Source organism: Trichomycterus rosablanca, chromosome 8, assembly GCF_030014385.1.
Source record: "Trichomycterus rosablanca isolate fTriRos1 chromosome 8, fTriRos1.hap1, whole genome shotgun sequence".
NCBI classification, from domain to species: domain Eukaryota; kingdom Metazoa; phylum Chordata; class Actinopteri; order Siluriformes; family Trichomycteridae; genus Trichomycterus; species Trichomycterus rosablanca.
Window position 1 is genome coordinate 23805475 of NC_085995.1, and position 13603 is coordinate 23819077.

Here is a 13603-nt window from a genome sequence, read left to right on the forward strand (position 1 = left end):
ACATTTCAGCATTTAGCAGATGCTTTTATCCAAAGCGACTTACAGTATTGTGACAGTATATTATCTAAGCAATTGAGGGTTAATGGCCTTGCTCAAGGGCCCAACAGTGGCAACCTGGCAGTGGTAGGGCTTGAGTTTGTTTGTTTATTAGGATTTTAACGTCATGTTTTACACTTTGGTTACATTCATGACATGAACGGTAGTTACTCATTACACAAGATTCATCAGTACACAAGGTTATATCAAACACAGTCATGGACAATTTTGTGTCTCCAATTCACCTCACTTGCATGTCTTTGGACTGTGGGAGGAAACCGGAGCACCTAGACGAAACCCACGCAGACACGAGGAGAACATGCAAACTCCACGCAGAAAGGACCCAGACCGCCCCACCTGGGGATCGAACCCAGGACTCTTGCTGTGAGGCGACAGTGCTACCCACTTAGCCAGCGTGCCACCCTAGGCTACAACGGCCCTAGGCTACAACCGCCCTACATTAGACATTCTTGTGCTAATTCAATCAGGCCTGGTAGTTGTTAACTGAAATAATTAACTGGAAGAACTACCTGGATTTTTAGAAGTTAGAAAAATTAGAGCAAAAAATATGCTGACAACATACGTTTGGATTTTCCACATTTGAAAAATGCCCAAAAACTGTCAGTTGTTAAATTAATGCACTTTGTGACTGTGGATGGGAAAGGAAAATAGGATGAATCTGAGAGGAACAGGTATTTCTGATACAAAAAAAAACCCAGACACATCCCTAGCCCTTGACGAGGCCATTACAGCTTAAATGAGGACAAATTAAGTCTAAGCTCTTTCCTTATTTCCACCTCCTAGTGCTCTCGACGGGTGTCCAGGAGTAATTGATTCATTGTGCTTTCAGGTCTAACCATTTGGATGCTGCCATTTTGTGGCCTAACGCACCCTAATCTATGACACGCTTCAGCGTAGACTGAACAGAGATAAGACAACAGGGCTGTCCAGGGTGGCAAGGCAATTTCCTGCACAGATACATAGTGCTTGGAGGCTAAAGAAAGCTTCCTCCCCCCTGCACACCTCTAATTATTTCCCTTATTTAATCACAAGCCTGGTCCTGCCATTTACCTGCCTGTGTTACATTGTGTCACAAAGCCATCCACTGATGAACGACAACCTTTCAATCGTACAGTATGTGGCAGAAGTAAGACTGATTTGTCCTGTAGTAGATGAACTGCAGCCGGAAATTAAGGATGCATAGAATATCTGATCTGATTTACACTGCCCCCCCCCCCCCCACCAATCCTTTAGCACAGTGGGGCCATCACTCCCTAGCTACCAGCGGTCAGGCATTAAGCAGAGCAGAACACCACTAATGTTTTTTACATGGGCTTTGAGGGAAGAAATGATTAGGATAAAAGGGCATTGGACAAAAAAATGAGCAAGGTCCACATGTCTGGCAGAGCATTCAAAAGGTCACTGAATGCAGAAAAGCAAAAACGGTCAAATCAAAAGTCTTGAATATCAGAGCTCTTTGTTTTCTGTTTACAATATAGAGTGTGGCATTTTTATAAAAGGGATCATTACTTTTAAATGACTACTAATAACTCTTTCCTAATTATAATATACAGTGTATCACAAAAGTGAGTACACCCCTCACATTTCTGCAGATATTTAAGTATATCTTTTCATGGGACAACACTGACAAAATGACACTTTGACACAATGAAAAGTAGTCTGTGTGCAGCTTATATAACAGTGTAAATTTATTCTTCCCTCAAAATAACTCAATATACAGCCATTAATGTCTAAACCACCGGCAACAAAAGTGAGTACACCCCTAAGAGACTACACCCCTAAATGTCCAAATTGAGCACTGCTTGTCATTTTCCCTCCAAAATGTCATGTGATTTGTTAGTGTTACTAGGTCTCAGGTGTGCATAGGGAGCAGGTGTGTTCAATTTAGTAGTACAGCTCTCACACTCTCTCATACTGGTCACTGAAAGTTCCAACATGGCACCTCATGGCAAAGAACTCTCTGAGGATCTTAAAAGACGAATTGTTGCGCTACATGAAGATGGCCAAGGCAACAAGAAGATTGCCAACACCCTGAAACTGAGCTGCAGCACAGTGGCCAAGATCATCCAGCGTTTTAAAAGAGCAGGGTCCACTCAGAACAGACCTCGCGTTGGTCGTCCAAAGAAGCTGAGTGCACGTGCTCAGCGTCACATCCAACTGCTGTCTTTGAAAGATAGGCGCAGGAGTGCTGTCAGCATTGCTGCAGAGATTGAAAAGGTGGGGGGTCAGCCTGTCAGTGCTCAGACCATACGCCGCACACTACATCAAATTGGTCTGCATGGCTGTCACCCCAGAAGGAAGCCTCTTCTGAAGTCTCTACACAAGAAAGCCCGCAAACAGTTTGCTGAAGACATGTCAACAAAGGACATGGATTACTGGAACCATGTCCTATGGTCTGATGAGACCAAGATTAATTTGTTTGGTTCAGATGGTCTCAAGCATGTGTGGCGGCAATCAAGTGAGGAGTACAAAGATAAGTGTGTCATGCCTACAGTCAAGCATGGTGGTGGGAATGCCATGGTCTGGGGCTGCATGAGTGCAGCAGGTGTTGGGGAGTTACATTTCATTGAGGGACACATGAACTCCAATATGTACTGTGAAATACTGAAGCAGAGCATGATCCCCTCCCTCCGGAAACTGGGTCGCAGGGCAGTATTCCAGCATGATAATGACCCCAAACACACCTCTAAGACGACCACTGCTTTATGGAAGAGGCTGAGGGTAAAGGTGATGGACTGGCCAAGCATGTCTCCAGACCTAAACCCAATAGAACATCTTTGGGGCATCCTCAAGCGGAAGGTGGAGGAGCGCAAAGTCTCGAATATCCGCCAGCTCCGTGATGTCGTCATGGAGGAGTGGAAAAGCATTCCAGTGGCAACCTGTGAAGCTCTGGTAAACTCCATGCCCAGGAGAGTTAAGGCAGTTCTGGGAAATAATGGTGGCCACACAAAATATTGACACTTCAGGAACTTTCATTAAGGGGTGTACTCACTTTTGTTGCCGGTGGTTCAGACATTAATGGCTGTATATTGAGTTATTTTGAGGGAAGAATAAATTTACACTGTTATATAAGCTGCACACAGACTACTTTTCATTGTGTCAAAGTGTCATTTTGTCCCATGAAAAGATATACTTAAATATCTGCAGAAATGTGAGGGGTGTACTCACTTTTGTGATACACTGTACACCGATCAGCCATAACATTAAAACCACCTTGTTTCTACACTCACTGTCCATTTTATCAGCTCCACTTACCATACAGGAGCACTTTGTAGTTCTACAATTACTGACTGTAGTCCATCTGTTTCCCTGCATGCTGTGTTGTGCTGTTATGAGTGGATCAGACACAGCAATGCTGATGGAGTTTTTAAACACCTCACTATCACTGCTGGACTGAGAATAGTCCACCAACCAAAAAGTCCTATGACCACTGATGAAGGTCTTGAAGATGACCAACTAAAACAGCAACAATATATGAGCGATCGTCTCTGACTTTACATCTACAAGGTGGACCAACTAGGTAGGAGTGTCTAATAGAGTGGACAGAGAGTGGACACGGTATTTAAAAACTCCAGCAGCACTGCTGTGTCTGATCCATTCATACCAGCACAACACACACTAACACACCACCACCATGTCACAGTGTCACTGCAGTGCTGAGAATGATCCACCACCTAAATAATACCTGCTCTGTGGGGGTCCTGTGGGGGTTCTGACCAGTGAAGAACGGGGTGAAAGCAGGCTAAAAAAGTATGTAGAGAAACAGATGGACTCCAGTCAGTAATTGTAGAACTACAAAGTGCTCCTATATGGTAAGTGGAGCTGATAAAATGGACAGTGAGTGTAGAAACAAGGATTTAATGTTATGGCTGATCGGTGTATATATAAAGAAGAATGGCGGCTGCTTAATCCATATTAAAGCCTAATGGTTTGTAATGGGATAGGAATACCAACATCCAAGCGTTTGGCTGCATCATAGGAAGGGCAGTTGTAGCCTAGCGGTTAAGGTACTGGACCAGTAATCAAAAGGTTGCTGGTTTAAGCAACACCACTGCCAGGTTGTCACTACTGCTGGGCCCTTGAGCAAGGCTCCCAACCCTCAATTGCTTACACAGTATACCGTCACAGTACTGTAAGTCGCTTTGGATAAACATAACACTGATTATCTCTTCATCACAGCACCTGTTAGTGGGGGGGGATATATTAAGCAGCAAGTGAACATTTTATCCTCAAAGTTGATGTGTTAGAAGCAGGAAAAATGGGCAAGCGTAAGGATTTGAGTGAGTTTGACGAGGGCCAAATTGTGATGGCTAGACGACTGGGTCAGAGCATCTCCAAAACTGCAGCTCTTGTGGGGTGTTCCCGGTCTGCAGTGGTCAGTATATATCAAAAGTGGTTCAAGGAAGGAACATGCACGCGGGGAGCAAAGGCTGGCCCGTGTGGTCCGATCCAACAGACGAGCTACTGTAGCTCAAATTTCTGAAGAAGTTAATGCTGGTTCTGATAGAAAAGTGTCTGAATACACAGTGCATCACAGTTTGCTGCGTATGGGCCAGCAAAAGAGGGACCAACACAATATTAGGACGGTGGTCATAATGTTATTCCTGATTGATGTATTTGACTATTGTCAGCAGTACACATGCACATGCTACTATTTTATATTTATCTCTAAAATCTATTCTTTCATGTTAATTTAAAAACATGACATTCAAATAAAATAACGTTTTATGAATCCATCTTGATTAAAATTGCATATATGCTGGATCACGTAGACAGCAGTAGCTTACTGAACTGTAAGCATGGTGCAATACGCTATAGAATAAGGCTGCTTAAGCTAAAAAGCCTACGCTGTTATGATAAACTCCAATCTCATATTGAGCAGGGGGATACGTGCCAAGCTGTCAAGAAAATACACTGCACACACATTGACAAATGACAGCATTTGGCAGGATGGGAGGACTGCTGTAATGTGAAAATTTGGTGGCTCTTGTCAATGTGTGTCGAGATGGAAGGTCACCTTTGGTATACAGCGTGGAGATGTCTGCACTTTCCTGCTCATAAAAAAATGACACAGCTCAGCGAAGAAATAAAACTCACCTGATTTGACATTTGAATTGTGGCCAGATTCTTCAATATAAAAGTGCTTATAAAATATGCAAATGCCCCAGTGCACTCGAGTGGTGTATGAGAAGTGGCTGTGTTAGTGCAAAAACCTGGTCTGAAACCCAGGGACAGGTTTCTCACAGCACTACGTCTACTTTTAACATATTAAACGTATTACAAAATGTACAAATAGTCAGCAGTAGTAATACAGATGTATACACCGATCAGGCATAACATTATGTCCACCTCCTTGTTTCTACACTCACTGTCCATTTTATCAGCTCCACTTACCACATAGGAGCACTTTGTAGTTCTACAATTACTGACTGTAGTCCATCTGTTTCTCTACATACCTTTTTAGCCTGCTTTCACCCTGTTCTTCAATGGTCAGGACCCCCACAGGAGCCCCACAGAGCAGGTATTATTTGGGTGGTGGGTCATTCTCAGCACTGCAGTGACACTGACATGGTGGTGGTGTGTTAGTGTGTGTTGTGCTGGTATAAGTGAATAAGACACAGCAGTGCTGCTGGAGTTTTTAAACACCTCACTGTCACTGCTGGACTGAGAATAGTCCACCAATCAAAAATATCCAGCCAACAGCACCCCGTGGGCAGCGTCCTGTGACCACTGATGAAGGTCTAGAAGATGACCAACTCAAACAGCAGCACTAGATGAGCGATCGTCTCTGACTCGACATCCACAAGGTGGATCAACTACGTAGGAGTGTCTAATAGAGTGGACAGCAGCGCTGCTGTGTCTGATCCACTCATACAGCACAACACACACTAACACACCACCACCATTGTCAGTGTCACTGCAGTGCTGAGAATGACCCACCACCCAAATAATACCTGCTCTGTGGTGGTCCTGACCATTGAAGAACAGAGTGAAAGCAGGTTAAAAAAGTATGTAGAGAAACAGATGGACTACAGTCAGTAATTGTAGAATTACAAAGTACTTCTATATGGTAAGTGGGGCTGATAAAATTGACAGTGAGTATAGAAACCAGGAGGTGGTTTTAATGTTATGACTGATCAGTGTATTCACAGAAGTTGTGTAATAAACTATTTATTACACGTTTATAAAAACAGTGCTATAACTGCGCTTGTATAAAGTCCCCTTCATCTCACTTTCAACATAAATTAATCTAAACAAGCCTTCAAGTTAGTCCCGCTCTCAGTGTGAAGTCTCTCTTTGTAAAAACATGCCTATATGAACGAATCTAAATATTATGAATAAAAGTCTATCAGTGCAGTGTTAAACTGTGTCTTATTGTTTAAAAAGAAAACTCGAGGGAGATATTGCCTTGCTTTCCACTTTGACCGAGGGCATTCTACACTATTAAACATTCCCAAAGCTTTCTGGGAACTGACAGAGGACATTAATTCCCTTGTAATACCCTAACTTTAGCTCACAATTACATTTTTTTTTTTCAAAGCAGCCACATCAATGATAATGGTAATTTATTCAGAAGGGGTGTTGAAAGTGCAGAAAGCACACCAGAAATACAAAAAAAAAAAAAAAAAAAAAAAAAAAAAAAAAAAAAAAAAAAAAAAAAAAAAAAGATTAATGTAGCAATTTCCAAGGTCAACATTTAGTACAATTAGTGTGTGTGTTATGTAAGAACAGCCAATAAATTACTAAGTAAAACTCGTAATTTATGTACAAAGGCTTTGGACCCACTTACACTCTAACCACAATAATGCAGTTAATACGGATTAAATACAAATAAATAAGAATCATAACTTACTTTCAAAAATAAATACTTCTTGGGTACATTTCTGTACCAAAAAATAGAAAAAAACAGCTCCAATTTAGGCTCAATTGAATATCAGCAGGTTCTCAGATTTTTCAGCCTTCTAAAAACAGGCCAGTAGGTGGATTGGTTGCTCTTAACTACCTCTAGGTTAGCTTAAGCAAGAGGGTATGTCCCAAACACAGCACACTAAAGATGGCACCTATCTATTACACTTGAATACTTATTTACACTCCTTTTACACATAATCAGGTTCAACAAAGCAATCCACCTGTCATGTTTTAGAAAAGATGAAGTTTAACATGACATTTCACTATATTAAACAAAGTGTACATGGAATTTGTTAATAACTATTTTACCAGGATTTACCATTCCACTTATTAACGGGTCATTTTTAAAATAAAGTGTAAAGACTGAAATTGTGTATTAAGAGAGTAATAGAAATTCTGTAAATCTACAAAGCTTGCAGATGAAGAGTTTAACTTTATATTCCACTGAATCTAACAAACTATACATGGTATTTGTTAATCACTATGCTATAAATGTTCTGTTAATAAGTTGAATGGTGAAACCTGGTCAAATAAAGCGTAGACTGAAATAGTGTACAAAAAAACTTCTGTCAACTCCTCGGCAGAACTACTGAATACAATGCTTGCTGATGAAGGATTTAACTTGATATCCCACTAAATCAAACAAAGTGTATGTGGAATTTGTTAATAACTATGTTATAAATGTTCCGTAAATAAGTTGAATGGTGCATTCTGGTCAAATAAAGCATGAATTGTGTACAATAACTGCAGCAAAGTAAACTCTAAATTTTGATCTCTCGGCAGAACTACCAAATACAATAGGTGCTGATGAAGGATTTAACTTAATATTACACTAAATCAAACAAAGTGTATGTGGAATTTGTTAATAACTATTTAAAAAAATTTTCTGTAAATAAGTTGAATGGTGCATCCTGGTCAAATAAAGTGTAAAGACTGAAATTGTGCATGAAGAGCATAATAGAAATTCTGTAAGTCTTGATCTCTCGGCAGAACTACCGAATACAATGCTTGCTGATGAAGGGTTTAATGTGACATTCCACTAAATTAAACAAAGTATACATGGAATTTGTTAATAACAATTTTTTAAAAATGCCCCGTAAATAAGTGGAATGGTAAACCCTGGTGAAATAAAGTGTGAAGACTGAAATTGTGCATGAAGAGAGAAATAGAAACTCTAAGTCTTGATCTCGGCTGAATTACTGAATACAATGCTTGCTGATGAATGGTTTTTAAATGTCATCAAATAAAACTCTGTGACAAAACACACTGTGGATGAAAGTAAAACTAACTGATAAGAGCACAAATGCAGCTGTAGTAGCAGCAGAAGAAAGTTTTGGTAGAGATGACGCATGACGAGTCATTTACCAGCTTAGTTTGTTTAAAAGTACTTACATTTAACCCATTAAACTTTTTGCTGGGGCTCTACGTGACATTGGAGGTTATTTAAAAATTTTTTTTTTTTTAGCATTTTTCCCAATCCAGTAATGTCCAAATACAGCTTATTTTTCAATAGTCACAGACAATGGAGCACCTGAGGCTGCATGCTCCCCCTCGGACATACGCCCAGATTGATTCTTTTCATCAGCTAGGGGCGAAATCTCTCAGATCCAACACCCCATGTACACACCTTGACCAGTCAGTAAAGGTCGTTATTGCCAGGCGATGTGGATCCCGGTTTTAAACAATGTCCCACCAGTTACAGACACAGCCAGTAAAGTGTCTGTGTTGGCTGCCGGTCAGCTGATAACAGAGCTCGAGATCTCAGCATTGGTAGGCTAGCGTGTTTTACTGCTGCACCACCCGAGCGCCCCAACAACATAGTTTATTAAATGTAAATGCTTTTATATTTATTTATTTGCATATATGATGAGAAACGAAACAAAAGGAAAAACTGGTTACAGGTTGTTCTGTTACAATTTGACATTTTCCATGAGCAAAATATTCAATCTTTAATTGTAACCAGTTCTCTCATAGATTATCATTTTAATCATTATAAAATTACGCAACATTAAATCTCTTTTAGAGGCAAATCAGTTTAAGGCATTTCATACCAACTATAGTTCAAATGCTGTGCGGTAATTTTTAATGTAAGAGAAAAAAAAAATCATATATTTTTTAATGACTGAGACCCAATACGTTTTAAATGAAAATGCTCTATCTGACTAAATACACTAAATGAAGTGGACACAGAAGGAAAAAAAATCCCTGTCTGATTAGAAATGGACCGAAGAGACATTATTAGTTGAACGTCTAAGCGCAGCACAGTGTGAATATTGGGGTTAAGATGAATAGAGTGATGTGTCCATTACACAGGTTGAGACTCTCTACCGCTCCCTCCCTGCAAATGAAGTATTTGGCTCATTAGCGTGCTGGCCACAGCACTTTCTCCGCGTCATTAAGATGCAAGGCATGTTCTGTCAGGGGGGGAGGGAGTCTGAGATAGCTTTAAAGTCATTAGTTCAATCATTAGCACAGTTATGTTAAATATGAATTACAATTCATCAGCAGAAAGGCCCATTTATTTTGTGCGTCCTGGCAGGCGTTAAATCACATGGCAAGCATTCTGAACCAGAGGCCGGGGATTTGACACGTGCTAGATCAGGACTCGGGACTAATCAGGACTAATGCTACCGTGCACACGGGGACTGATCAAGAAATCTTGTGTGAATGGTACGTATGAGGGGCATTTGGTATATTTAGGTTTGGACTAATCTTAATGAGAGCTCTGATTAGCTAAACCTTGACCTTTGTGTCTTACACCTATTAAAGAAGAGTCTGCAGAGCTGGTATGACTCTTCTGATGAGATTACTCTTTTAATGTTTTAAATTCAGTACTTAAGTATAATATCAGTCATTTATGTGTATGTGTGTTTCAATAAGATCATTTATTAATTCATTCATTGTCTGTTCTACCTCTGCGTTATCCTGTTCAGGGTGGCAGGGGGTCCAATTCACTTGGCGAGAGGTAGAAAACACCCTGGACAGGTTGCCAGTCCATCATAGGGCTAACACATATACACAATTTAGTATCTCAAATTAACCTGAATGCATGTGTTTGAACTGTGGGAGGAAAACGGAACACCCGGAGGAAACCCACATGTACACTGGGAGAACATGCAAACTCCACACAGAAAAGACCCAGAGCGCTTCACCTAGCAATCGAACCCAGGACCTTCTTGCTGTAAGGCGACAGTGCTACCCACTGAGCCTCCATGCCGCCTTGTTAATAAGATTAAAATAAATAAAAAAATCAAGCAGTTCTATATACTTAACTGTAACACATCATTGACCTTGTGTAAATTCTAAAAGCCTAAAGAATTAAAGATTGTATATATATTTTTTTATGTTTTATCGTTATAGGGGTTGGATAAAAAAAACACTAGGGCATTAGGGCATCACTGCAGGGCACCACTTACTCATTTTCATCCACTCACACTCAGGAGCAATTTAGATCAGCCTATTCACATGATGCAATATATCTTGGATAAATAACAGAAATACCAACTCCACACTGTCAGTAACAGTAAGTGATGATTTGGAGTAATGCTGGACCCACCATAACCCTGACCACAATTAAACAGTCAATAAAAAAAGAAATAAATGTATACAAATGCTGGTTCATACTCAAATCTTTTATATCTCTATATTTGTATTTCATTTAAAATGCAATCTTTATTAAACCATAGCCTCAGCAGTACAGTGACTGAGCAGACAGTGTAGGTGCCAGGCAGCTCCAGCAACCCAGATTCAATCCTATTATCCTGTGCTCAATGTTTCTGGGAGAGGCTCTGAACCCATTTACACTCTAACCAGGAAAGAAGTGGTTAGTAAATATTAAATCAAAATAAATGAGAATCATAATTTACTTTCCGAAATAGGTACTTCATGGGTACATTTCTCTTCCAAAAAAATAGAAACAAGTACCCTTAGTTCTAATTTAGGCTTAATTAAGTGCCAGCAGGTACTCTGGATTGGTCTCTACAAATTACCTCTAGGTGTTAGATTAATTTAGATGTATGTCCCAAACACAACACTTTTACACTCATGCTCAAATTCAAAGGGGTAATCCCCCTGTAGTCATGTTTTTGAATAGCAAAAGGAGACTTGAGCATGTAAAGAAAAGAGAGCAGGCCAAACTATGTTCAAATAGTAACTGGTTGAAACCAGAACCCTGGAGCTGGGCTGCATCAACACTTACTTACCACACCTACCACCATGCTGTGTGACTGTACATTATATATTAATAGACATGGGTTCAAATATGTAATGGCTCCTTTTAGTGAAATGGAATGCAATTTTTATTAAGGCAATATTGGCATGATAGCACAGCAGGTGGAGTTGAGCCAGCACAACTTCAGCTACCCAGATTCGATCCATGCATTTGGTTACTGTCTGTGGAGTCTGCATTGGGGTCCAATGTATTCCAAGATCCCAAAAGTAAGGGCGACTCGAAACTGCCCTAGGTGTGAATGAATATGTTTAAGTCCCTTGTGCAGCATGTGTTCTGATCTTGTGTCTAGTATTTTCAGGACCAGATAAAGTCCTTATATAGAAATTACTGACTGATTTATATAACAATGTTAATTTCCGGGGGAAAAATTAAACTGAAACCCCTCATGCTGTGTACCACTGAGTTTTTTTTTTTTTAAAGCGTACCTATTGTTCTTAGTGCTCAGGATCGGATTTAGACCCACTATGACTATGAGCAAAATAAAGTGCCTATTAAGAATGAATGGATTAATAAAAATGTTAATCTGTAACTATCAGGCTATGCTGTGTGGCTGGTGTGTTACACTTCTGGTACCTTTTGTGCTTAATGTGGGTCTGGAATAGGCTTCAAGGAAAAAGTAGATAGTGAGAATGAATGAATGGATGGATAAATGATGATAAATGATATGATTATATGTACCCTTTAGGCACTGATCACAGAAAATGGTTTTAAATGTATTTTTGGGCTATGCAGATAGACACTGATGTGGTACCTACTAACAATATACACTGTGTACACATTTTTTCTAAAGATGAAAGGATAAATCATGTAATAACAATGATACAATAAAGAAAAGTTCTATTTATTTAGTTTATTTTGTACACCATGCCACTGGGATGGTACCTTTATTGGTAAATTTGATGCCAATGACCCCAGGAAAAGCTCTTAACTCATTGTGACCCTGACATGTACAATAAGGTTACTAATAATGAATGAATGAATGAATGAATGGTCAGCATTAGAGCATGTACCTACCACACTGACTTTAATATTCAGTGTAAGATAATTCTCTCTCTCAGGAAGGTCAGCGTTAGAACACCTCATGGCACAGTACAAAGCAGATCCAGAACTCATTAAGCCTCCTCTGAGACACGGCGCTGCATTAATCCTGCAGATAAAACCGCAACGGTGCATGGTGCATGGGCACAAGCTATTATTTTCACCGCCACTAAAGTGACACGCTATGACACGCTGCTTGATACCACGCAACGCTAAGTAAACTAGATTTCACACCTGATATCACTTGTACCATGCTAACCAAGCCACACAGGCACTTGGATAAGTGATTAAAATTCAGCAGGTTAGGACATCATGATTGGCTGGATGATGGATTACACTGCCAGCATCCATGTGAATGGATGGTTCAATCAGCAGCGAGCGGTGCATATTCATAGTTTCGCCTGTTCTCCACGGCTGGGCATTTCGTAATTGGCTTTGATGGAATCTGAGGATTGTGTATTATTAATGAAAATTGATTCCTGCCTCACTGGCTCATTTCCTCTTCTACTTCTTTCCCCCCACAGCCTATGCTTTTTCCTTCAGGACACCAAGACCTGATTTCCAGCTCCTTGTGTCTTTTTCTTGCCTACCACTCCAGTTGTTGACTACCCCCCTGCTGTGCTGATTAGGTCTCAAGCAATTCCACTATAATGGCTGAAAAAACTTTGACCTGCCTAAAGGTGATGTAGTGCTGGGGCTCGGTCTACTCTGGAGTCAGCAATAAATGGCTAGCGAGCACTTACCCGCCCCGGCGAGAGGAGCTCGTTTAGAGGATGAGCCTGGCACTTAGTACTCTGCCACTGGGATGATGGATGGGGCCAAGGTGCCTGCCGCTTTTTGTCACTGTTCTTTCACATCCTAGATTTTGGGACTGCCGAATTCACGTCCAATTTAATTTATTAGACTACCTAGGAACTCTTTTAAAGGTTCCACGATAAAATCTGTAAAGGTTTCAGTGTGTTTCAAGTACAGAGTGGAGTTTTCTATTTTTTTTAAATTACAATTTAACTCTCTGTGCAAGGAGAACACTCATGTTACTTTCTATAACAAAACACTTAAGCACACGGATGGATGCGAGCGGTAAAGGTCAATAGGACCATCTGTAGAGGCGATGGTGTAATCCGACAGTGCTGCATGGGATGACAAATGAGCAACTTTCTCTGTCGCACAGCCATTACAGCCAAGCACACAGGCGCACGCTAGCACTGGCAACAGATTGTAGTGCCAGTGCGCTGCAGGTACGCTGCTGCACTTTCACACTTTGTCCTTCGAGGACAAATACACAGCGAAATACACACACAAAATACACCAAACAGAGACAGAAATAAGACAAATAAAGTACATGAGGAGAGAGGACAGGACGGTCAC